Genomic DNA, 27,060 nt, shown 5'->3' on the forward strand with positions numbered 1-27,060 from the left:
GACCACCTTCCCTTCAGGCATACTTAAGAGTTACAAGTTACAGAACAGATTAGATCAGGGTTTCCTCAGACTTTTTACTCTTGTGACCCCCTTTATATCTTCATGCAGAGGCTGCACCCCTCGCCCAATGTATTATATGAATTAAAGTATTTTGTTTGTTTAGTGTGCATATTTTTCTTCACATATTCATGTATACTCACGAACATGTTTATGCAGCAGTGTCTCGTCCCAAGAACCAGGGCAGTGATGGGACGGGTAATGGAAGAAGAAGAAGCTGTGGCTTGGGATGGACCCTGCTAGAGGCCATGATCCTGCAAGTTTCTCTGCTGTCTTCCTTTTCCTCCTCCCTCAGGCAGAGGTGGCTGCACCAAGTGCTATCCTTGCCTTTCTCTTCCCCTCAAGGACAGAAAATGTTTATGGGGAGGAGGAGGAAGAAGACCGAGGGAGAAATCAGGGCTTTCAAGTCTCATGCCCCCCCCCCCTTGGGCAAGTCTCATGCCTTCCTGGTGGTCCTGTCCCACAGTCTGAGAACCACTGGATTAGATCATTTCAACCAAGTCAGGGAAATAATCAGAACAAGTCTAGTTAATACACACATTATGCACATATACATATGCCTACAAAAACCAGGAGTTTGTGTGTACTCCAGATGCCCTTTTGGCAAAAGGTGGGATATAAAATTCATACACATATTACCCAACATTATGAAGAATTACAAAGAGTTCTGGAGACAAATGCTAATGCACTATTGTGGAATTATTATTGGCCCGATGGTTGATTTGTTTCATTTTCTGACTTTTTTTGAAAGCAACAAGATGAATTCCAGTAAAACATTTGAATGTAATAATGAAGCCAAGCCAAAAGGTTTTTTGAACCTCCAGTCTCCACTATGATATTCATATTCACAATACCCTTGGGAGGTAGACTACAATTATTTCCATTTTGCTATCCAAGAAACAAAAATATATATTAATAATCTGAATCACTAGTCTAATTTTCTGGACAACAGTGCAGCTCCTTCCACAGCCTGTTTTACAGGAAAGTGCAGAATGATTTCCCCTTATCTTATCAGATGAAGAGATTTTGCCAGCTTTCCTGGAATTAAGATTTCTTGAACCAAGTAGGAATAACTTCAGAGCAGACATATATGCAATTACTCTGTTTGAAGGGTCAGAGTAGAATTGGTTTCACAAAGAACAAGTTAGTTTTCCAGTGTTTATCAGAAGAAAAGGATGCATATCCTTAATGTGTGTAGCTCCTCAAAGTGCACAAGAGAAGCAAGGAATGTGAGCAAACATCTTCCTTACAGGCTTGTTGTGTAATTAGTTCAGCTACAAAGTACATTTAGACCCAGATGGATTTAGCTAGATTGTACCCTGAGCAACTAGCAGTAAGATCAGAGTATGAAAAGAGAAGAAGGAGGAGTAATAGCAATAGTAATAAAGTGATCTCTCCAAACTACAATTTGTTTAAAGGAATTGTTGAAACAGGACATCCCAGTGGACCTTACCCACCTTTGAGAAAATAATGTACATGTAATACCCAATTAAAATAATTTACATAATTAAAACCAATCATACCTCAGTACATGGCAAACTGCAACACACACACACACACACACACACACACCAACCAGCAACCCACACATTACAAAGCTCCTCCAACAGCCCAAGCTATGCCTTCATGACATAGGAGTTTCACACGGGGGGGGAGGGGTGTTAATCAGCCAAATCCCGTGCAGAAACGGGATGTAAATCTGGGAAAATCCTATAAAAGTGGGATCGTTTGAAGACAATGTTGGGGGCATTGAGCATTAATGTGACATTAATCCACACAGAAATTAATATGTGGTAAATCCCAAAAGTAAAAAGCAGCATGATTTTTTATGCGATTTTCCTGGGATTTAAATCCCGTTTCTGCACAGGATTTGGGCACTTAGCCTGCCATGTGATAAACTCCATAAAATTAATGATAATCAATCATTATGCCCATCTGTTCACTTTCCCAGACCTAACTTTGAAACTGGGTACTATGTCAGATTTCATTGATTAGGGATAAGAGAAACATTCTTAGCAAGTTACTAAAAGAGTGGCTGTCCTGGGAAAAGAGCGGGATATAAATAAGTAAGTAAGTAAGTAAGTAAGAAAGATACATTCATGGTTAAAATTCCTCCCATGTGTTTTAAGACCATTTGTTGTTTGTGTTTTTAAATGTCTTAATACAGCAGTGCTATTAGCAACAGAGGTCTCTCTTTCAAGCTGTTGTAGGCCCATGCAGTTGCTTAAAATAGTGACTGTTCAGTGGCTAGAACCTGTCAAGAAGGGGGGGGGGGGAGAGTGTTCCTTCCTAAGCATGACTTGGTCTTGAATGGACAAATAAAACCCGTCAGCAATACAAAAGATCTGTTTATGTTTGAGATGAAAACCAAGAGCCATTGATGTAGTGCAGGGCCCAATAGTAGATTTCCACATCCAGAGCCAACAGAATCAGGATTTTCTTCTTTCCTTTCCCCCTCCATAGCACCACAACTATTCCAAAATTCCCTGGAGTAGAGTGCAAGGGGAGAGCCTATATAAGGCTACCAGTAGTAGAAGCAGCAGGATGCAGCAGAAGTACACTAGTGAATCATGTCCAAAAGCCTCTACAACTGATTTCTTGATATGGATCAGTAGTTGCCTGCATTTGAGGGCTCTCCTAGGAGATACAGTTATGGAGGCTGTCGAGATGAGCAAGTGCTGATTAAAATTTATCACTGCTCAGAGAGTCAGTGTATTGTAGTGGTTTCAACATTAGACTAAGACTCTGGAGACCAGGGTTCCAATCTCAGCTCAGCCATGGAAACCCTTTGGGTGACCTTGGGCAAGTCAGATCCTCTTGGCCTCAGAGGAAGGCAAAGACAACCCCCCTCTAAACAAATCTTATTGAGAAAACTTTGTGATATGTTTACCTTAGGGTCACCATAAGTCAGAAGTGACTTGAAGGCACAAAAGTAAAATAAACCACAGCTCACCTGGGAAGATGCATGCAGTGGCCACAATCTGAACTCACCCAACTAAAGACATGGTAAAGACATGGCACAATTGGCCAGAATCCTATAGGTAACATATGCAGGCATAAATGGTGAGAGCAAAGTTCCACATGCAGAATTATTTCAGATGCATAATTATGTGCCTATTTATTTATAGGATTTTAAAATATTTTTAGTATTAGTATTATTTAATTATATTTTAACTTTTGTAATTAATGTTTTAGATTAATCTTTGTAAATTATTGTAAACCACTTCAAATCCCATTTTGGGAGAAAGGTGGGATATACATCTCATAAATCAATCAATAAATTGATAAATAATAGAATCACAGAGTTGGAAGACACCACAAGGGCCATCCAGTCCAACCCCCTGCCATGCAGGAACACAGGCTCAAAGCACCTTCAACCGATGGCCATCCAGCCTCTGCTTAAAATCCTCCAAAAAAGGAGACTCCACCATTTTCTGAGGGAGTGTGTTCCACTGCCAAACTGCTTTTGCTGCCAGAAAGTTCCTCCTAATGTTGAAGTGGAATCTCTTTATGTGTACCTAGACTAGTGTTTCAGTGTGTATTGCACATTATATACTGTCTGTACAACTTGTGCATTGTGTCGTGAGGTGGCACCTATGAACACCCACATTTCCCATATGTTGTGCTATGTTGGTATTCAGTATAGTGATAGCTTAGCATAGCATAACCACCAGCAAATATGTACAGTCTACTGAAACAATGTAGGATCTTGCCCAAAATCCTGTGTGCCATATTCCCATCAAATGCCCCTAAATTTCTGTTCTATTTCTCTTCACAGAGGATGATTGTGATGTGGGCCAGGGGGCAGTTTCAGTGCCAGACTCAGAATGACAGCCCCTCTCGATTTCCCAGGAGCAAAGCCCCTCGTGTTTACTCTAGGATAAAGACCTAAAGTGATCTATACATAGCAGCACTGACATAGACAAGATTATAAGGTCAGGGGAAAGATTTCCACAATTGAGCTTCACAGTAAGTCTGTTATTCATTAAGCAGACAATTGGATTTCTTGGTTTTCAGTAGCCCCTCCTTCCCCTTGGGTAATTCGTGTCTGATCTCTGAAACTGGACAACCCCCCTCCCCACCACTTCTCACACACCACAGAAATGGGTGGCAATAAAATTGGGTTGAAATCTAATCAAAAGCCAAACCTCTGTGGCTTTGAACTGGGGGCAGGGTAGTTCACAAAAGAATGCTGGAAAAAATAGAATAATTACAGCATTCACTTTAGTGCCATATATGAATACTGAAGCACCTGCTTCCTTCATGTATACTAGGGAGATGCTAGTATTGTTCGAGGAGACTGGGAAGTTTTGGAACTTCAAAGGTTTTAGGAGGGCAAGAAAAAACATAGATAATGTTTTATACAATTATAAATTATGATGATCATAATCAAACACATGTAGGCTAAAATCCATTGAATGCATTCAGCTTAATCATTTCAAGTTTTGTACTGCCCTGTGGCCTAGATGCTAATAAGTTCAGCACTGGCGTCTGCAGCTAGCTTTGGCTAAAGAGGATTAATCATCTCAATGATGACTTTGAGGATTAGGGAGAAACAAGTGTGCAGAATTAGCTCCACAACATAGACAAGAATCTTGAGAGATTCCAAGCTCCTAAACCACAAAACAACTAAATTTCTAAACCAGTCACAAAATATTGTAGTATGGAGAACCAATCAGCTCCAGAAGTGGCAAATGCATGATACACAGAGAGTCCATCTAGGACCTCTGGCACTCTGGAAGCTGAGCCACTACTGCTTTGAACAGCTCTCCAGAACCAGTTATCTCTTACCTTCTTGAGTCTGAGGAGTCAGAGTGAGGCGTAATAGGCATCGTGATCTAGTCTTTCCATGCATAATACATGATACCGATGAATCTTCAGAACTAGCCTCCCTGACCTTTGGAGATGAGGGGAGCTATAGCACAATGGAGGTGTAGTTGGCATTATTCCTCTGGCAGTGGCATCACTTTGCTTCCTGTTTCAGGCAGTAAGGAAGCTCAGGGCACTCCCCTGTCACTGGGATATTGGGGGGGTATGTCCCTGTTTCTCTCTGAGTGCATCTACACTATAGAAATAATGCAGTTTGGGACCACTTTAACTTTAGCTCCATCCTGCAGAATACTGTGATTTGTAGTTTTTAGAGACACTGGCACTCTTTGGCAGAGAAGGCTAAAGATCTTGCAAAACCGCACATCCCAGGATCCCATAGGATGGAGCTACAGCATTTAAAGTGGTGTCAAACTGCATTATTACTACAGTGTAGATGCACTCTCTGTCTCTTTAAATAGATCTGGAAGTCTTTTGGTTCCTCTGAACATGCTTGATATTTCGAGCTTTCTTGTAAAGGGATAGTGTCAGTTTGGTGACACAAGAATAGGCACTCAGAGGACACATTTGGTATTCATATAGCATTGTCAGGTATTTTATCTTCATCTTTCTACAGAATGATCTGGTCCCAGCATCCTTCAGTGAAATTTAATCTCAAGCATTTTCTGCCCACCTAATAATCAAGGTGTTGAAAAAAAAACATTTATGAAATTGAATTATCTGGAGCTTAGAAATCTGTCTGCATGCTCTGCTGTGGCTGTGTGGTGAAAGGTGATCTGCTTTCGTTCAGCTGGTGAGAAATTACAGTTGAGCAATTCAATGAAAGCAGAAGCATGCCTCTCTCCTGTGTGCCTCCCTTTGCCCTTCACTCTCCCCATGTTGCCGACTCAGTCTGCTTACATTTTTCCACCCCTTTCTTTATATTCAAGGATTATCTCAACTCCTCTTATGGGGCAGTTTCTATGGGGTTATAGAATAATTAGAAAGGATTAAGACCTGCTTTTTGAGGGAGGCTAGATTTATTTCTGGTTTTCTTCTGGCTAATGAAAAGTTTGTTTGTTCTTATTTGATTTGAATAACTATTCTCCTCCAAGGCTTCATCAGACTGACTCAAGAAAGATATCCACAACCCATCGACTAAAGGAAAATGAAGAAAAGGTGATCATGTAAAAACATCGAAAGACCAAATACTAGTCATCAGAACTGGAAAACATTTTGGTATGACTCTAGCGGGAGAAAAATAACTAATGGTGGGATTTGGAGTGCGTGTAATCCATCTTGGATTCCATTTTGGGAGAAAGGCTGGATGGATATAAGTGCAATAAATAAATAAATAAATAAATAAATAAATAGCAATAGCAATAGCAAGTATATTACCAATGTACTAAGCACTTTACAAAGTGTAAGCTATTGCCACCAACAAGCTGGGTATTCATTTAGCGACCTATGGAAAGATGCCAGGCTGAGTTGACCTGGAGCCCTTGGTTGGTAATGAACTCACAACCTTGTGGTTTTTGAGTGAGTGGCTGCAGTACAAGCATTTTACCACTGTGCCATCTGGGCTCCCTGAATAAAAATGTAAGGGGTATGAGGGGGCTTTGGTTCCGGTGGAGTCACAGCTGCCCTCAAAATCCTACTATTATACTTCTGGAACAACTGGCAAAATGAACAGAAAGCACTAGTAGAGCTTTTTGTAGTCATACTAGAAAATCTCCAGTGGTGCAGACATGCAGTGGTCCTTCCTCTCTGCCAGGCAAAAAGCCAGTCTTCAGCTAGTAAAATGGTAGCCTTAAGCTCCACCAAGGTATTCTAAACTATCAGCAACAAACACTTGAATAGATGGAAGTTTAGCTGTAACTACAGGGATGGTAGCAATAACAAGTACATTTCTATACCTCTTATCAGTGCACATAAGCACCCCCTAAACAGTTTACAACGTGTAAGATAATTTCCCCTAACAAGCTGGGTACTCATTTTAGCGACCTCGGAAGGATGCCAGACTGAGTCAACCCTGCAGCCCTTGGCTGGTATCAAACTCACAACCTGTGAGTGAGTAGCTGTAGTACCAGCATTTAACCACTGCACCACCAGGGCTCTCTCTGGATGGTAGTAAGGCCATTATCCTTCTCAAATAAGAATTCCACCCTCAATTAAATTTTCCTTCAGTCCCCAAATGTCTACCATTGCAGAGACTAAAATGCTGATAGTTGAAACCTAGGTCTCATATTTGCTGTGTTTCAATTCTTCTAGTATTTTCTCTTGCCACCTCCTTTCTTTGGGTGCCTAAACTGTATTTCTAAAACATCAACTGAAGTTTTAAGCTATTGTAATTCTAGACATTTGGGGACTGAAGGAAAATTTAATTGGAGGGCAATTATCCCCCTCCCCCCCACAACTACACCCCTATGGGGGTCCATGAAGGTCTCTATATAATTCTGAATGCTAAATCTTTCACTGTTTAGAAGTGCATAGACAGCCTTCATGCATACAAGACGCTCTCTGTTTCAAGTTGTCACTTCTCAAGCAAGGTTAAGTGACACAGAATATAAACAGGGTTACAACACTCTCCCCTCCATACATGTTTGCTTTAGCTAGATTAAAAGGACCCAGTAAGGATTACAGCTGCTAAACTTTCTTTTGCTAGTTCAGAAGTAGCTTACTTACTTGTTTACTTCTGCTACTTTAGAAATGCTGAACTGGGGTTTTGGCTAGAGTGGATGACAAAACTGGGGTCATTGATGTGGAATTTTGAAGAATTGAGACCTGTTATTTAAAAGAATTGAATGAACCTACACTGTTTTTAGTAGAGCTGCATTTATTTAAAAGGGGAGGGGGTGAGGTAAGTTGTGAACTAATGATATTGAGAAGAGTTAAGCAAGCATTTCTAAAATTAGCTGGTATTTTAAAAACAAAGAGAACTTCTGTCTGCAAAGAGACATTGTAGGACCTTTGAGACTGAGAGGAAGAAATTTGCTTATACATCTACTCAGAAAACATAATCTTAGGATCTAATCACATCACCCACAACATTAGAAGTAGTTTGATTTGCTCATCCTCTAATGCAGTGGTTCTCAACCTTTGGGCCTCCAGATGTTTTGGACTTCAATTCCCAGAAATCCCAGTCAGTATGCTCATTGTTCAGGAATTCTAGAGGACCAAAGGTTGAGAACCACTGCTATGCCATCTTCTTTAACAATAATCTTCAGCATTTACATTGGGCAAACAGACCAGTCTCTGTGCCAGATAATAAATGGACATAAAGCAAACATTAAAAATGGGAATACACAAAAAACAGTTGCAGAACACTTTGATCCTCCTGGACATTACATCTCAGACCTCAGAACAGCAGTCCTTGAACAAAGCAAAGCAAAGCAAAACCCTTTAAAGGGAATTTTCAAGAGAACTTGGCAGATTTGGGCTATATCAACAGAGATGATCACACATACGCTGACCATCAGGGAAATGCTGGGGAAAGGTTAGGGAAGCGCGCACGCGTGTAACCCTGAAGCGATTCCCCAGTGTCAGGGAATTGTGAGCTCCCTCTAGCATCCTGGAATCGTTAATGGAGAGTGACTTTCCTATTAACGGAAATTTCGCATTAATAGGAAAGTAACTCTCCTTTAACAATTCCAGGATGCTAGAGGGAGCTCATGATTCCCTGACGCTGGGGAATCGCTTCAGGGTTACATATGCACACGTTTCCCTAACCTTTCCCCAGTGTTTCCCTGGTGGCAAGTGATTGTGTGATTATCTCCAGACTCCAGTCCATCAACAGTGGGTTGGACAGAAGGAATTGTTTCCTAGCACACTAAACATATTGTAACAGTAGTTAACACTCCACCTCATGAGGACTCTCATTTTATCACAACTCCTTTCTCATTCCTGGGTGGCATATAGTACATTCTAATAATTCTCTCCAGGATTCTTATGGTTATCTCTTCCTCTTGGCTTTAGGCAATATCTTTCCTACCAACTTTGTCAGCCAATGACCATTGTTAAAACTGAACTTGTCACCTCATCACCATACCCAATAGTTTTGCCTTTCTATTACTATTCACACACATACAGAGGCATAAGTGTCTGCCTACAACCACTTCACTCCATGCATCTGATGAACTAGACTCAGGATGCATCCACACTGCAGGAATAATCCACTTTGAGACAGCTTTAACTGCCCTGGCTCCATGCTAGGAAATTTGGGGAACTGTAGTATTTGTGAGACATTGAGCCTCCTCCTTCAGAGAGAGCTCTGGTACAGTGCCACAATAAAACTACAATTCCCAGGATTCCCTAGCACTAGAACCAGGGCAGTTAAAGCGGTCTCTGACTGGATTATTTCTGCTGTGTTTTGGACTTTCATCTATGAAAGCTTATGCTACCAATTTTTCCCTTCTTAGGCGGGCTACAAACCGCCATTAGGGACGTCCTGAGGATGTCCCAGTTTGAAAAAGGGGCGTCTCTTCTAGACGCCCCTTACCCTATCACGGACTTAGTCCGTACAAAATGGCGGCGCCCTGTTCATATGGGCACCGCCATTTTGACGTAGCGGACGCTCTGCGTCCGCACGTGGCACACCGGAAGTGACGCCACAAGTGCACCCTTTGGCACACGTGGCGCCTCTTCCAGGGCCTGAGAAGGAGCGCGATTTCCACGCTCCTTCTCTGCAGCGTCCGGGAGCCGCGCCGTTTAAAGGCTGCGGTTCCCAGACGCTGCAAGCGGAGGCAGAGCCAGACCGCTGCTTCTCAGCGGTTTGTAACGCGCCCTAGTTAGTCTTTAAGGTGCTACAAGATCCCTTTGCATACTGATCTAGACTAACATGGTTATGTCTTGGAATTTCTGTCCCTTTATCTAGGGCAGTGCTTTTCATCTTATCTGTGCAATGTGAGAGACTTACATTTTTCTCCCTAATGTGCCAAGAACCAGTTCCATATTTGTGCCCATTGGCTACAGCTGTTTCTTTCTTTCCTGGAAACTCCCCATGGGCCAACAGCTGACAACTTGTGAACCAGCACTGGTCCACAGGCCACCACTTTCAGTACCACTGATCCAGAGTTTATTTATTTATTTCCAAGCATTGGTGACCATTACCACACTGAAAAGTAATCAGCATTTTGAAAGAATGGCAGCATGAAGTAATGGTTCCAAGAAAATTAATATAAGAAATGCCTCCAAACTAGGCTTCAGCTACAGATCAGTCACAGTTTTGTATTTCCTGATTTTTTTGTCTCATTAATGATGATAGTTTGTTACATGATTGTTAAAATAAAGAGCAAAGGGTGGGAAGGCATTTCTTGCATCTGTCACTTATAACAAAGTGTTCCCGGTTCATTTCATATGGCATTTTAAATGTCACCCATTCTTGGGATATTTTTGGTTTCAGGATGTAGGAGGCCTGTCCTGCTGACAGATTCCAAATATATATATATATATATTCAGGAGGGAAAAAAAGTAAAATATTTTTACTTCTGCTACAGTAAGGAAATAGAAGCCCAGACAAATGTTTTTCTTCATACACCTTGAAGAGGATTATAAAATCTAGGGCAATAAGTTTGCTGATATATGCATTATTTTTGCACTGTGTGTGTAGATTCTTTTGATCCTTGACACTGAAGATGAGCATTTTAAGGGACAGGCATGTGGCATGAAGAACTACTTGCACAATGTTGTTCAGGGCTGACTTGAAGATTATGCCAACCTTAGGTCTGCAAATGTATTAATGCGAAAAACCCAGCAACCAAATGGTGGAAAAACTGTGGGTTTTTGTGGGTTTTTCAGGCTATGTGGCCATGTTCTAGAAAATTTTCTTCCTGACGTTTCACCAGCATCTGTGGCTGGCATTGAAAAACCCACATAGCCCGAAAAACCCACAGGAAACCATGGATGCCGGCCATGAAAGCCTTCAACTTCACGGTGGAAAAACTTACTATGTGATAGGATGGTGTCTGTATTCAGATTCTTGAATGTACCCTTCAGACTGTTCATACTACAGTTTTCTGCTCTAACTGCCATGGCTACCCCTGTAGAATCCTGGGACAGTCACTAATTTCTGTAGCTGAGAATTCCAAATGTTTCCCAAAACTACAAATCTCAGGATTTTCATAGGATGTGGCCATGGCAGCTACTGTGCTATCAAAATGATATAATTGTGTTCTGAGAAAAAGATCTCCGATAGCAGCTTAGATCTGCATCCATTTGGCAGTTTCATATCTTTTTTCTTTGCTGCCTTGGTGCCTCTTTTCTTCTCACATAAGTTTTGTCTTCTATATTCATTAATTGGTCCTCTCCATCCTTTTCTCCCTCAGTGTTCCTGCACTTAGTAACATTGCCTCTTTCCAAAACCTTCTGCACTTCTTCACCTACTTTCCTGCACCTGAGAATTCATGTTGTCCCCCTGAGTACACTTACCTCTATTTCCTTTTAATGTTCAGATAACTAGGAAGAACCTCAGCTACATGTCAGCTTTAACTGAGCTCTGTGCAATTATTTACTCATTATTTCTTCTCAAAATGACGGCCAATTTGCACAGAGTTTAGAAAGTTATGTTTGAACAGGAATAGAGATAATACCAAGTCCCAATACAAAGACCAGTTAGTTCGTGTTATAATTAATTTTTTTTAAAGATAACTTGTTACATCCCCATTTTCCAGAAGCAACAAGACATAGGAGATTATCACACATGGGATGGGACATCTGTGTCCCGTCCCTGTCCTTCCCATGTGGTTGCATGAAGATTTTCACATGACGTTGTTATATCCCATTCTTATGCTGTACTTATCATGCAAGATTTTCAGACATCACTTATCCTGTCCTTCTCTCCTCCCTAAAGTGGCACCATCACTGTGTATTAACAGAAACTTACGTTAATACAATGCCATTGACAGGAGAAGGATGAAATAAGTGCAGATGCAATAAGGACAGGGTAAGGATGAGAGTGGTCCCTTCTGCACTGTGTGATAATCTCCATATTTTTAGTTACACTTGAAAAAACATATAATGCAATGTGTTACTGACCTGTGATACCAAACATATGCTCCTCCAGTCCATCTCACTGTTTCTTCAATGCCCTCAACAGAGTACAAAGTAGCTGCATGAGGCAGAATACAAGCCAGCACATGAGACTTGAGAAAAACCTACTCCAACATTCAGTGAGGCCATCCCTCTAACTGAAACAGGCATGATTGCTCCACTCCCATCTCTTTGTAGAAGGACTGATGATACTTTGCCTTATGCTTGTCAGTCTGTCTAGCTAGAGTTCCTTAGTTCACTTGAGCTCTGAAGGTTGGCAAATAACCTTGTCTAGTAGACAGACCAATGGCAGCATTCTCTTTAAGAATCTATTAAGCTTACATAATATTTGTAGCAAATGAGCAGCATACATCTCACCTTTTATCAACTGGGGAATCTGCACATCTCAGATGGGCATTTAATAGCATTTTAGCATTTGCTATACATTGTCTTAATTCAATATAGTTATAATGATTGTTTCAGAAAGTATTTCTAACTCTGACTGCATAGAGTATGTCTAGCTTTATCTGTCAACATTTGAATCAAAATATTGTAAATTTAAATTGTTCTCACCCATTCTGTAAATCAACAAAGAACATAGAAGATAGCTTCTTCTGGCTTAGTGGCCCAGAGGTCTAATCAGCCCCTAACTACTTTTACAGCTGTTACAGATATTTGTTTAGTTATTTCTTTGCCAATTACACTAGATATCTTTTCAGTATAGAGTTTTTAATACATTTTAAATTTTAATGTATAATTGTTTTAACTTTTAAAATTGTTTAATTGTTTTTTAAATATTATATTTATACATTTCAATGCTTTTGTGTTGTTTTAAATTGTATTGTTTTAAATTTGCTGTGCACTGCCTTGATAATAATATTGGTAGAAAGGCAGGGCATAAGAAGAAGATGATGATGATGATGAATATCTTGCTTCTGAACAACATTGTTTTGAGGAGTCTAAAATGTGCAATTTGTCTTTTTCTTTCTACCTTTATACAGTATTTCCTTAATTGTATTGTCTGTCCAATTGTGTTCAGAGAATCTAAAACTGATGGGCTCACATTCATGGAACTATCTTGTTTCCCAGTCAGTCTTTAGGAAATGTTTTCTTTCCTGTCTTTTACAGACCATTAATCTTTTTAAACTTTTGATTTCTAAACTATAGAGCTCCACATGCAACACTGTTGTTTTTATTATTGGCAACTCTTAATAAATTTTCCATGACAGAAATGTTAAAAATTAGTTAAGCATACTACCAAATTATAATCTAACACAGTTAGGGCGTAGTTATAACAGAAAGGAATGAACTGCAAGTAATCAGTTATTTACTTCTGAGCCCTGGATTTCTATGCTAAATTGCATCTCAGGCAGAAGCAATGTGACCTCAATAATTATCAACAGTTAACATACCTCAAAACTGAGGACAGAAGAAAATGTTCCTTCTTATTTATGTGGTGCACCAAGGCACTTTTCTTGCTATTTGCAAGTTAAATTTCTTTCCACACAAAGATTAATTCTGTGTGCATGAGTGTGTTGGGAATCACAATGAGATAATTAACAACATACTTTGAGCCAGAAAAGCATATTGTTCTTTTGGTAATAAATGGCAAAGGTACTGTTAGGATAGATTTGTTACATTGGTATAGGTGACAAGGCCTGAAGTCAAGGCAGACTTCAAATAGAGATTTCCACATCCTTTTGCACTGAGATCTCTATTCATATATATCAGTACACCTATATATCATTAATTATTTATTACCAGTTTCCAGTTACCTTCCAGAGACCCATCTGGTAGAAAATGGAACAATAAATTTGTATATAGAGTCTTGTCATTTTCCTCATTCAAATATTTCCAGGATTTGTCTCAACAGAACAGACCTGGAGGGATTTATTTCAGGTTGCTCACTGGGGGAGAAACTGAATTAATGACAATTGTTTCTGTTTGGCCAAGACTGGGCTTTGTTGCCTTTGAACTGTGTCTGAAAACCAATATCTTTCTTCTTTATTTCCCCCTTAGGACTATCACTTGGTCTGCTTTCAGGTGCTTTAATGAGAAACAAGCCTCTGTCGACAGAATTTAAGGGCCATGATTAAGTGGCTGGTTGACCAGCTGCTTGGTGCCTAGTGGGGAAACCAAAGGCTAGTGGTTGTGTATCGCTGTGTGCCTCCAGTGCACTATGACTATTCCCTGAAGCTGGAAGATAAAATCCTGTGAACTCTGGCATGCTGTAAAAGACCAATTTTTGTTTTGCTTTTGTTCTCATCTGCTTTTAATGAATTTAAACTTGTGCCTGTGAAGGTAGTATCTATAATCTAGTTTTTTTCTGTGGCACAGGTGGGGAGCTTTGAAATGCTTTTTATTTAGCAACAACTGCCAGAATCCCACAGCCACTATGGCTATTCCTTGTGTGGCCCTCTAAATATTGTTGGACTGCAACTCCTATCAGCCTTAGGCAGCATACTCAAAGGCAAAGGATGATGGAATTTGCAATTCAGCAATATTTAGAGGCAGTGTGGCGTGGTGTTTTGAGTGTTCAACTGGAACTCTGGAGATCAGGATTCAATTCCTGCTCAGCCTTGAAACCCACCAGTAAGTCACAATCACATGCTTTCAGCCTCAGGGGAAGGCAATGGCAAATCTTTTAACAAATCTTGCCAAGTAAACCCTGACCTATGGCCTTAAAAAGTTAAAAGTAGTCCCTTGACATGAATGTCTAGTCATAATAGACTGTATGGGACAGTGCTCATCTCCATTACTAAACTGAAGAGCCAGCGTTGTCCAAGGACTGCTGTGGGGGTCATATGGCCAGACTGCATTGAACACTTGTTATTTCCCACCAACGTGGTACCTTTATCACTTCCATTTGCATGCTTTCAGATTGCTAGGTTGGCAGAAGCTGGAACTAGTAACCAGCTTCTGCCAACCTAGCAATCTCAAAGCATGCAAATGGAAGTAGATTAATAGGTACCACTTTGGGAAGGTACATGTTCAATGCAGTCATGCTGCCCCACAGCAGTCCTTGGACAACGCTGGCTCTTCAGCTTACATCCCTTTAACAATGTATTATTGTTCCTTTCTTCCACTCAGCATCTTGGCTGGAATCCTGTTGATTAGCTCCAACTAGAATGGGCCCCATTTAATCAACTGTTGAATGTTGAATCAACATATGAATGAATACCCTGGATTCAGTGGGTCTTCTCTAATTGCAACTAAAAGCGGGATTCAGGTCCTTGTTTTTGAAGGTTAAGATGTTGGAAAATGAGATCTCCAAATAATGTAGTTATTATATGCATTCAACTTGTAGCCAATTTATGGCGGTTGCTTAGTGGTTAAGACACCAATTCTGATGATCGAAAGATCAGCAGGTTGGTAGTTTGAGGCAGTTGTCATCTCAAATAGATGCGATGGCCAGGTGTGCTTAGTATCAACTTCGGCTGATGTGCCAGCTGCATCTCTACCGGGACTGAAAGGACCTTGAAGCAATGGTACACACACTGATAATCTCTCATTTAAATTTCTGTAATGCGCTCTACATGGGGCTACCTCTGTACCAAGTTCAGAAGCTACATTGATTCAAAATGCAGCACTCAGATTGGTCACCAGTACACCTAGGTCTGACCATATAACACCAGTGTTGAAATCTCTTCACTGGCTGCCAATAAGCTTCCAGGTGCAGTACAAAGTGTTGGTTATTACCTTTAAAGCCCTACAAGGCTCGGGCCTGAGTGACTTGCGGGAACACCTCTCCTACACAATCCGCCCCACACACTCAGAACATCCGGGATGCATTTATTGGAATATCATAATATCAGGTTAATGACAACTTCCCATAGGGTGTTCACTACCACAGCTCCTAAACTCTGGAATAGCTTACCGGAAGAGATCTGTCTTATTACCACTTTAGAGGTCTTTAAGAAGACACTTAAGATGGATCTCTTCTGGTGAGCTTTTCCACTGGACTCTGTATAAGAGATCATGATAAAATGCTCCACTCCTGATTATGATTGTTGATTACCTAATGATTTTGCTATTTTATAGAACTAATAGGAATGTTGGTATTCAGTATTAGCGTTTTACTGATCGTATTTTGTACTTGTACTGTATTATTTTACTGATGCAATTTTGCCTTGATCCATGGGAGAGGCAGGAAATATAAATAAACTATTAATAATAATAATAATAACAATAATAATAATAATAATAATAATAATAATAATAATAATAAACAACTCCACACTCCCATAATTCCTTATCATTGGCCAGCCTGGCTGGGGCCAGTGGAAACTGGACTTTACCCAGATCTGGATGACCTAAACACTGGTGTACTGCTTGGTGGTGATGGAGTCTGTAAAGACATGCAAAAGCTCTACTTCTGAGATGAATTAAATATTTTTGGTGGGATTTTCATGCCCTAAAAATGGCCATAATGGGACCCACCAGTGAGCCCAAGTTGTGTTCCTCATCCAGAAAGGTTTGTTTCCATGAACTGGTAAGCCCTTTTGGTCTAAATATTCAGGATTTATTTTACTAACTTTCTGTAAATAACTATATAGATATATGTAGAGAGATCTTTGAGACTAACTGAAAGAAAGAAGTTGGCAGCATGAGCTTTCATAGACTTCAGACTACTTCCTCAGATGCATTGAATTTCCTCCATATTATTTTGTTTTAGGCACAGGAGTGCAGCCAATTTTTCATTCACCAGATCAGTGCCTGTAACTGTCTTCTCATTATGCTGATCCAAAGTTCCCCTACAGCAGCAGTACAAGCAGGAATGTTCTTAAGACTCTGAGGATTCTCCTTGGACTTGGATGACAAGGATTTATGGCTCTCAGCAGATTAACTCCATTTGAAATCCAGCAAACAGTTTCAAAAGGTGTTCATTGAGCTAATTCCTTTGTCAAGCTATAAATAAAACCAGGTGTTCTGCAGGGCTATAGATGATTTCCATATCTGGCAGTCATTTTCTGTGCCCATACCTGTCTCATTTCTCATTTTTTTCCAACTGCGCTTCCCATTTGGCAAATAAATACAGTTTGAGTTCTTCCTTTCAAAAAAAATTTTTTTATTTCAAACTTACAAGGTGAGTGCAGTGCCATCTGTGTGTTTTGTGTATCTTCAAGTCATTTCTGACTTATGGCAACCCTAAGGTAAACCTATCATGGGATTTTCTTGGCAAAATATATTCAGATGAGGTTTGCCGTTGCCTTACCCTGAGGCTGAGAGCATGTAACCTACCCAGTGGGTAGGAGCAAATGACCATACTGTAGTAAGTAAAAACAAAAACAAAAAACAACCACAGATGACTGAAAAATAACATTTATATGGGACAAATTTGAAAACTGGATGAAGATGATTAAAATCATTGTGCTACAAAATAAAGGAAGACTACTGACTTATGATGTGCTAGTATTGTCAGACAGACATCATTCCAATCTTATAGCTTGGTTGTGGTGGCAGAGGATTAGAAAAGAGCCTAGCATTTGCCTGATTTGCAGCACATGTTTGGATGATGACCTTCAGTTTTACCTTATCCCATATTTTGTAACTAGCCATGAATCTTCACAGTACTGGGTTAGTGCAGCATAATGGCGAGGGTATTTTCATGGGACTAACCTATGTGAGATGTGAACTCAAAAACATATTTGTTAAACTCATGAGATAACACATGTAAAAAAAAATAGAGAAAAATCACATATGCCACTTTATTGCCCATGAAATATAGTTATCATAAACACAATATACAATAACTGAAATCTACATGAATAACAAGCATTGAAATATTAAGGTTCTATACCTTTATATACATTTGAAAGATTTCTAAACTGATTCAGCATTATTGTACATAATTTATTTAATATCCTCTATCCAGTGGCAGACAGCCACATCAGGGCTGGCCTCACCATTAGGTGAAGTAAAGTGGCCTCTTGAAGTGGCTGATACCTAAGAAGTGTGAGTGAAGGGCAATGGCACTTACTTTTCACCCCACAGATAGGGTTGCCAAAATGAAAAATGGAGAGAGCTCCTGTACCATTAATAGTTGTGCAGAAGGGGGAAATTAATCAAATATTGCTTATCAGGCAAGAAAGTTAACAAGCAACAGCTGCTGAAATTTCCTTTTCTATAAAAATCATTAAAAGTATAGGAGAAACTCTACTGAAACACGGGTGGTGTGCATGCCATGAGGTATGCCCCCTAAGCTAGCCTCCTAAACTAGTTTGTTGTAGCTACCTTGAAGTGGAGGATAGAGTCCCACAGGCAAAATTGAATTAAAACTCGCCTGCTAATCCAGGTGGTTTCTGTATGTCGAAAGAAGTGTGGGGCACCATTTTGTAATGAATAAAATGTCAAGTGAGAGCAGCAGCGTGACTGAAAGATTGAATGTTTAACTATTTCTTCTTCTCTGGTGTATCTGTTAAAGATCACCCATGCCTGTGTTTCATCCTTGTATGGTAAATGATACAGTGTCTGTCTATATTTTACCCCTCCCATATCTGAAAAGAAAATCTGTTCAGAAAGTGGATTTTTAGCAAACAGCAAGGAGATTAAAGAATCCTTCTAACTCAAGGCTGGTTCTAAAGAAATGGTGCTCACATCTAGGGCCTTTCACACTACACAGTTGCAGCATTATGACTCCACTTCAACTGCCAAGTTTCTTGGAATCTGTAGTTTATGGAGGAGCATTCAGAATTATTGTCCTCCATCTTCTCAGAACTGTACTTTCCAAGAGTATTTTGTGTGAAAGCTATCAAAATTCTAATAATTTAAAGTACATTCTCTCCACTTCAGTCACTTAGGTAAAAAGGAATAGTGTATATACACAAATAAACAGGATGACTCACTCCCATGGAAGGTATAAGACAGGGGTAGGCAACCTTTTTGAGCCGGGGGCCAGGTTGCAGTCCCTCAGGTGACTGGGGAGCCGAAGCCGGGGGTGGAGCTCCCACCCTCTGGGGCGGGGCCTGGTGCTGGGGGTGGAGCTTCCACCCTCCGGGGGCGGAGCCACATGACGGGGCGGAGCTTCCACCCTCCGGGGGCCAGGCCTCCTCATCTTTGCCGACCCCTGACGGAGCCCCAGGCCCTGTCAGAGGCCGGCAAAAAAGCCGGTGGGGGCCACCAGCGCTGGAGGCCTCCCCCTCTTTGCCAGTCCTTTTTCCGTCGCTGGAGCCCTCCAAGAGGGCTCCAGTGGCGGCAGCGGGTCTCTGGGAGGCCCTTTTGCCATTGCTGGGGCCCTCTTGGAGGGCCCCAGCGAAGGCATCCGGCCTCCCAGAGGCCCCCTGCCGCCCCGGGGCCCTCTTGGAGGGCACCAGCGACGGCATCCGGCCTCCCAGAGGCCACCTGCCGCCGCCGGGGTCCTCTTGGAGGGTGCCAGCGACGGCATTGGGCCTCCCAGAGCCCCCCTGCCGCTGCCGGGGTCCTCTTGGAGGGCGGCAGCGACGGCAACGGGCCTCCCAGGGACACCCTGCTGCCACCGGGGCCCTCTTGGAGGGCGTCAGCGATGGCAACGGGCCTTCCAGGGGCCCCCTGCCACCGCCAGGGCCCTCTTGGAGGGCACCAGCGATGGCATCGGGCCTCCCAGGGGCCCCCTGCCCCCGCCAGAGCCCTCTTGGAGGGCACCAGCGACGGCAATGGGCTTCTCTTTACAAGACTTACATTACTCACACATGTAAAATCTAAGGACCCAAACAGACAGGCCAAAATAAACCTGCTTCGGGTCACGTTGGAGGTATGCTGTTTAAATGACACACACATCTTAAGAGGCCAGAAGCTGTGCCAAAGCTTCATTCAGTCTTTAGGACTGGAGCATGGCTTTGGTGCAGCTTCCGGCCTCTTAGGATATATCTATCATTTAAACAGCATACCTCCAAAGTGACCCGAAGCAACTTTATTTTGGCCTGTCTGTTTGGGCCCTAAATCATGTTAATATTTCCAATACTTGACAAGCAAAGGATCATTAAATGAGAACATTAAAGTTTGCTAAATAGGGGAACATTAAAGTACGGTTCAGTTCAAAGACATAGCCATGTTAGTCTGGAAAATCAGTATGCAAAGGGATTTTGTAGCACCTTTGAGACTAACTGAAAGAAAGAAGTTGGTAGCACGCACTTTCATAGACTAGAGCAGGGGTAGGCAACCTTTTTGAGCCGGGGGCTGGGTTGCTGTCCCTCAGACAAATCGGGGGGCCGAAGCCGGGGGTGGAGCTTCCACCCTCAGGGGGCGGGGCCGCACACCGGGGGCGGGGCTTCCACCAAAGCCCTGTGGGGAGGAGGCGTTTGCCCGCCCTCTCCTCCTCGGTCCCTTTCTGGCCAAACACCCCCAACCTGCATTCCAAAACACACACAACAGCACATTTGTGCATTTCACATGGCTTTACTTAACATGGTCTTTTGCATATTTCAGAGGCTTATTCCATAATCAAACCCCTTGGGTTTAACACTTAGCATGGTTTAACATGGCTATGCATATTGAACATGTCAATATGGTTTCACCGTTCTTGCATCAAGTGTACTTCTCAGAAGTGTGTACTACTTGGTCAAGGGACTTTGGTTTTTTTGAGTTTGTAAAAATCACAGCAATTTACATTGGCCTTGCCTCAGAGGCTTGCTGATATCAATAAAAAAAAATTACCTTTTTCCAGACAACTCCCAGAATCCCCCATCCTGCTTAGCAACTCAAAATATTTGGGGGGGGGGGGTCATGAAAAAGATACATAGCTTATCAAAACTGAGTTCTTTTAATTTTGGAGTTCAGGTATAAGCACAGTTCTATCATGTGAAATGTATTCCCCGGTTTACTGTCTCCATTAGAATTATAAGAATGAGCCCATTTCACATACATCTTTCTTGTTTTCCCACCCTTTCTTACCAATGGTCTCAGGGCAATAATATAATCAAGTATAATGATTACATATAAGAAGTATAATGATTACAGCTAAGATATTAGAGATGATATTGAGAGGTCAGCTATCTTATTACAAGAATACTTGTTAAGGTTCAAACAAAAGCCGTTCATTGTCCAACACATTGTACTGTATGGAACAGACAATTACCAGAAGAGAGTCTTTAAAGATGGGTTCAGTAGCATTTGGAAAGCATTGCCATTGATGATCTAGCACTTCTCTAGTATGATAAGATAATTCCAGACAAAAGAGATTGCAGACAACAGCTAATTACATTTGAGTTATCTGGCTGCTCCAGTGAAGCAAGGGGTATATTCCTTGGCTCAGCTGCAATACGAAATAGCCATGCATTGCCCTCATAACTATCTGCTGTACATTAACAGAGAGTTATTCCAGAAGTGGCCACCTAAATTGCATACATAAATCTTGCTGGTGGGCCTGAGAAGGTGCAGTGCAATAAGAGCCCAATTATTTGTGCTTGCCTAAGTGCCTGTGTGTGCAAATGCATTTCTGGGATATACAGTATATGGGTTATTGAAGATATAATTTCTGCAAATGAGTATTATCAGAATTAGACCAGATGACATCACAATCAGATCTAATGACCCAAGTATTTGAATTATTTCTTGTGTCCACTCCTCCAAGGCAGCAGAGGAATTAAAACATAAAGTTCAATTATTTCTTCATAGGTGACTGATCAGCTTTTAATACTATAAGGATGCCCTTAGCCTTATTCAACTGTTCTGTTGAATGCTTGGTGGAGAAGGAGCAGGAACTTTACTCTCAACTTCATGCAATTTACTTAACTTTGCAATAGCAGAGGGATGGAAAATGTTTCTTTTGTCAAGGACCACATTCTCCCTGATTTGACAGTGACAGTCCCAGTGACTCCTCTGTTGCCACACTTTTTCAGTTGCATTTAAAATATCTCAGTTTTTCTTCCATCCTCCAGCTTTCCCCCTTTGTTTTCAAGTTACTTCAATTGCTGCAATCTGAGTTCAAAGTGCAAAAGTAGCAGTGGAGGAGAGGAGAGGGGTGGTTTCTTGACCTTCCCCATAGACTTAAGCAAATGCAAACTGCTGCAGCTTTTCCTAGATTGCTTGTTCTTCCACATTAATTGCTTTTGCTGTCTTGGCCTCTGATATTGCATGGACACACATATTCTAGTTTTCATTTGTGAAATGTTGGGTGTTATGCAGGGATAATCTGCCTGGGGTCACATGCCATCAGTAGCTGGGATTTACTGGTTGGTGAACACAGAATAAAAAGACAGAGCAGTCTGAGGAGAAACAAATAGAAGATCAAAACTCTTCCAGAAACAGAGTTTTAACATTTTGTGCTGCACCAATGTGGATGTAACTAGACACACCTGTGAAGGTACACCTTTTTCAAGAAGAAACGGAAAAAAGCTGCTTCATTTGAAGCGGCTTTTCCCCGCATATGGTGACAAGACGGCACTTTCCTGACAGCCTTTATTTTTGCGTCATCTAAATGCCACACCTTCATCCTGATATGAAAGCAACTCTTTTTGCCCATCTGTACAGCCCCTAACTCTCCATTGTCAAACAACTTGCCTCCAAGTCATGCATCCCCTCTCCTGATGAACACAATAGTTCAAAAGGCATGGGATATTAAAGCAACAATTCTAATCAAAGCAATGATGTATCATCCATATCACCGTGGCTACGGAGACTGAGCCTTGAGATGTCACGTGTCCTTAATTCGATTAGGAAACAAAAAAATATTGAATGATGTCATTTTCAGGATGTCATTATTATTATTATTATTATTATTATTATTATTATTTGTAGAACCACATTTATAGAGCCAGCTTGGCACAGTAGTTTGAGCATTGGACTATGACTCTGGAGTCCAGGGTTTGATTTCTGCTTAGCCATGAAACCCACTCAGTGACTTTGAGTGAGTCACATGCTCTCAGTCTCAGGGAATAGCCATGGAAAACCTCCACTGAACAAATCTTGCAACAAAAACCCTATGGTAGGATCACCATATGTTGCAAATGATTTGAAGGCACATAACACACACACTGAGAACTACACCTTGTATTTTGGACCTAGCATAAGATGACATGACAATGGAAAAGAAGATAAAGTTTGGTAAGATGGAAGGCTGTAGGAAAAGAGGAAGACCATATTGTAGGTAGCCTGAATCAAGGAAACCATGACTAAGGACATCACTACGGAGCTGCATGGAATGTGGACTGTGGTGGAAATTCCTTTTTGAAATATAAAAACTATAGAAAGATGGAGTCACCTTTGTCAGCCAGAGAGATAGTTTTTAAATAAAGGCTTGGAGTTACTAGAGGAAAGGAATAGTGAGTGCATCTTGACCTAGATGGAAGCTGGCACCAGTAGAAAGACATAACATAAACTACTGAGATAAGGATACATAGTAGACATTCAGAAGCAAGGTTAGAAGGAAGGCTAAAGGAGGGGGTAAGGCGTGATGATGCAGTTTTAATGTATGCATGTATTTCTGTTCTGATTGTAAGAATTCTATATGTTTAAATTGTAATTAGCCAATCAGGTGTATTGAAGAAGCCTCTTTGTCTTGAATAATATAAAAAGAGCCATTTTGTCTTGTTCGGGGTTCTCAGCTTTTGGAACTTGAATTCCACTGAGTTCAATGTTTTCCTTTGTCGACAAATGGAAATAAACTTATGGATTTTCAATTATTAGGTCCTCTTGCTAATCCTTTTGCTCTGCTAATCCTAGAAATCTAAGTTTCCTGAAATTTCTGTTACAGGACCACACCAGGTGATACCTCAGAGGAGGATTTCCCAGTGTGCTGGTGGAAAGGGATGCCTTCTGGGTCTGGAGGCTTTGCTGGCCAGGTGGGAAAGTGAGTCTCCTTCCTTTCCTGCCTGGCCAGCATTTGTGCCAGAACCAGAAAGGCTGTGGAGTGGCAGCAGCACTCCACTCCCACCAGCAGCCACTGGTGGGAAGAAGTGCCTTTCAGATTTGGTGGCCCTGCTGGCTAGGTGGGAAAGTGAGCTTCCTTCCTTTGTCACCTGGCCAGCAGCTCTACTAGACAAAGAAAAGGATGTTGAAGAGAGGAGGGAGGCATTAAAGAATGATCTGCATTGGGTGTCAGATATACTAGGTATACCACTGAGTTTGCAAGATCTGGACAGGGCTATTAATAACTGGGTTTTTAAAAAAGTTCTCGCATACATTGTGTTGCCATGAGACAAAGCCAACATGATGGCACATAACAAGAATAAGAGCAAAGGGTCACACTCATATCCATTTAAAGATAAGAATTCAGGAGGAAATGACAGTGGCACCGGTTTAAATCCAATTGCTGTTGCCAACTAGAGTGGACTCATTGCAATATGGTAAGTCAACAGTTATATAAATTCTACTGATTCAACCACTCTAGTTAGGACTAACAATCGACTTTAGGCCATTTTATTCTAGTTTGCTAAAACTCTCCAGCTTTTCTTCCCAACACCCTGGAACTGTTGTCCTGCTCATCAGCAGAGGGGACACATGAGAGGCAGAATATTGCTCTTTCTAAAGAAAATACTGCACGACTCAATCCAACTGAATTTTATGATACTTGAAACATTTCGCTGAATGTTGAGCTCCCATGGATTTAAATAAGTGTTAGTTTTTTCTACTCACTTTCTCTGGACCTCACTACCTTTTTTGTAATACAAAAAAAACCCACCAAATATTTGTCTTTATCTTTCACACAGGTTACTACCATTTGTCTGTGATGGAGATTAATTTTTTTTAAAAAAATGACACAATAATGAACTTTTAAAATCCTCCAACATGCTTATTTGCATGCCCCCCCCAAACAGCTTCATGTTGTTTCTCTCTCACCCCATTCATTATTCACCTTTCTTTCTTCTTTTAAAACTATTATGTTAATAACTATGGAAACAGGAATGTCATAGTAAAGGACAAAATTTGACAATGTAGATGATACAATAATTTTGGGGAAATTGTTCAGATCTTTGAAAGCAAAAAGCAGATGTGACACAGGGAATCCATGATTGGCTCTTCCAGCCTTTTAAAAACTTTAAAACAATGAAAGGAATGCCAGATATGATATTTTTCCCTTTTACATAGCTATTAGCTACAAACGTTAGGTCTTGTTCCAAGACTGGGAAATGTTTTGGAGAACCTGTTAATCAGAATAGACTATTCTGATAAATTAGATCAGAAAAGGGAAACTCTTCCCATTGAGATTGGCATGACTTCCATCAAAATCTGGTGAGGATGAATATTGGGACAAGATCCAGTGATGTATTTCATTATCCAGTGGTGTATGTCCAATTGCATACTTCTATATTAAACACAAGTAGAATCAAGACTTTCTTCCACTCCTACTACAGTCTTCCATTATGCTAAAAATCTTCTCCAGAGGGCTTTCCAGCTTACCAGAGAAGGTTGTTGGACTGTATGGGGACAAGGGAAATGGCTGATTTATCTACATTGCAGAAATAATCCTATTTGGTAGCACTTTCACTGCCATGGCTCCATGCTATGAAATTTTGAGAATTGTAGTTTTGCAAGACATTTAGCCTTCTCTGCCAGAGAGCTCTGGTGCCACAACAAACTACAGTTCCCAGAATTGCATAGCATAGAGCAATGGCAGTTAATGTGGTATCGAACTGGATTATTTAAAAGGTAGAACTAGTGGCGCAGTGGTTAAATGCTGGTTCTGCTGTCACAGTGTTACAAGTTCGATCCTAGAAGAGGGCTCCAAGGTCCACTCAGTTCCATCCTTTCCTGGGTCAGTAAAATGAGCACCCAGATTGTTGGGGGTAATTGGCTCACAGGGAGTGCTAGGCATAGAAATGCGCTTGCTATTGCTATTGCTATATCTGCAGTGTGAATACCACCTCAGACAGAAGCAGTCATGCCCAGCAAAAAAAAGCATACCATTGGATTGTGGCCATAAGTGTGGTGATAGGTGGCCTGGGCTGAATAATAATAATAATAATAATAATAACAACAACAATAACAACAACAACAATAATAATAATATTTAATTTTCCACCTCACCCTATGGATCGAGGCGGGATTACATCAAAAAATTACAATTCTATATAAAAATACAATCAAAAATTAATAACAATACTATTAATACAATAAAACAATCATGTCATCATCTAAAATTCATACAATCATAATCAGAAGTGGAGTATTTTCTTAAGATCTCTTATAAAAGATCAGGTGGATATGCTGGCCAGAAGAGATCTGTTTTAAGTGCCTTCTTAAAGGCATCTAAGGTCGTGATAAGACGGATCTCCTCTAGCAAGCTCTTCTACAATTTGGGGCAGTAAATGTTCTGTGGGAAGTTGTTATTAACCTGGACTTTGGATAATCTAATAAGTTCTTCCTGGATGTTCTGAGAGTGTGCAGCAAGTAAGGAGAGGCATTCCCTCAAATAGCTTGGGCCCAAGCCATGTAGGGCTTTAAAGGTAACAACCAACACTTTGTACTGCACCCGGAAGCTAATCGGCAGCCAGTGAAGAGATTTTAGCACCAGTGTTATATGGTCTGATCTTGATGTACCAGTGACCAGATACACATGTTCAGTACATAAAGCTGGGTGTGGATGCATTGCATCCAGCCATCTTCTTTTTCTAGTGTGTGTAAGGTTCTGTCTATCACATTTGTATTTTGAGACTCTGGAGAACAGGGTTCAAATCATTGCTTGGTGATGGAAACCCACTGGATGACCTTGGACAAGTCACACATTCTCAGCCTCAGAGGGAGGTAAAGACAAAAACTCCTCTGAACAAATCTTGCCAAGAAAACCCCATGATAAGTTTGCCATATGGTCACCATACATTGGAACAAATTGAGGGTGCACATCAACAGTTTGGGGATATATGGCCTGGAGAGTTGTGGCATGCACTGTGGATTTTCCTGCGGTTGGTTGGCCACAGGTTGGAAGCTTCCCTCTCCCTGGATTTGATAGGAGTCTGGTCACTCTGTAGGACACTCATATTACTTTTTCACAGGTGCTAATTTGTATCCACCAATCCTTGTCTTTACTCTTTTTTAAACTATGGTTTTTAAAGAATTTTTTAAACATTTGTTTTAAATTTATGAACTACCCTTTATCCACAAAGATCAGTATGGTTAAAAAAAGCCATTTAAAAAAGAGCATGAAAATAGGCATTAATAACTTTTCAATTAGCAAGCAAAAATACAAGAATATACTCAAAACTCAAACTTTTAACTTATAAACAAAGTTAAAATGTGAAAATATAAAATTTGGAAGAA

General features: G+C 40.9%; 1 pseudogene; it reads right to left on the bottom strand.

Moving 5' to 3' along the window:
• LOC121920665 overlaps positions 1-27,060 on the bottom strand; it is a 1,182,487-nt pseudogene that overhangs the window by 507,717 nt on the left and 647,710 nt on the right.

Source organism: Sceloporus undulatus, chromosome 2, assembly GCF_019175285.1.
Source record: "Sceloporus undulatus isolate JIND9_A2432 ecotype Alabama chromosome 2, SceUnd_v1.1, whole genome shotgun sequence".
NCBI lineage: Eukaryota > Metazoa > Chordata > Lepidosauria > Squamata > Phrynosomatidae > Sceloporus > Sceloporus undulatus.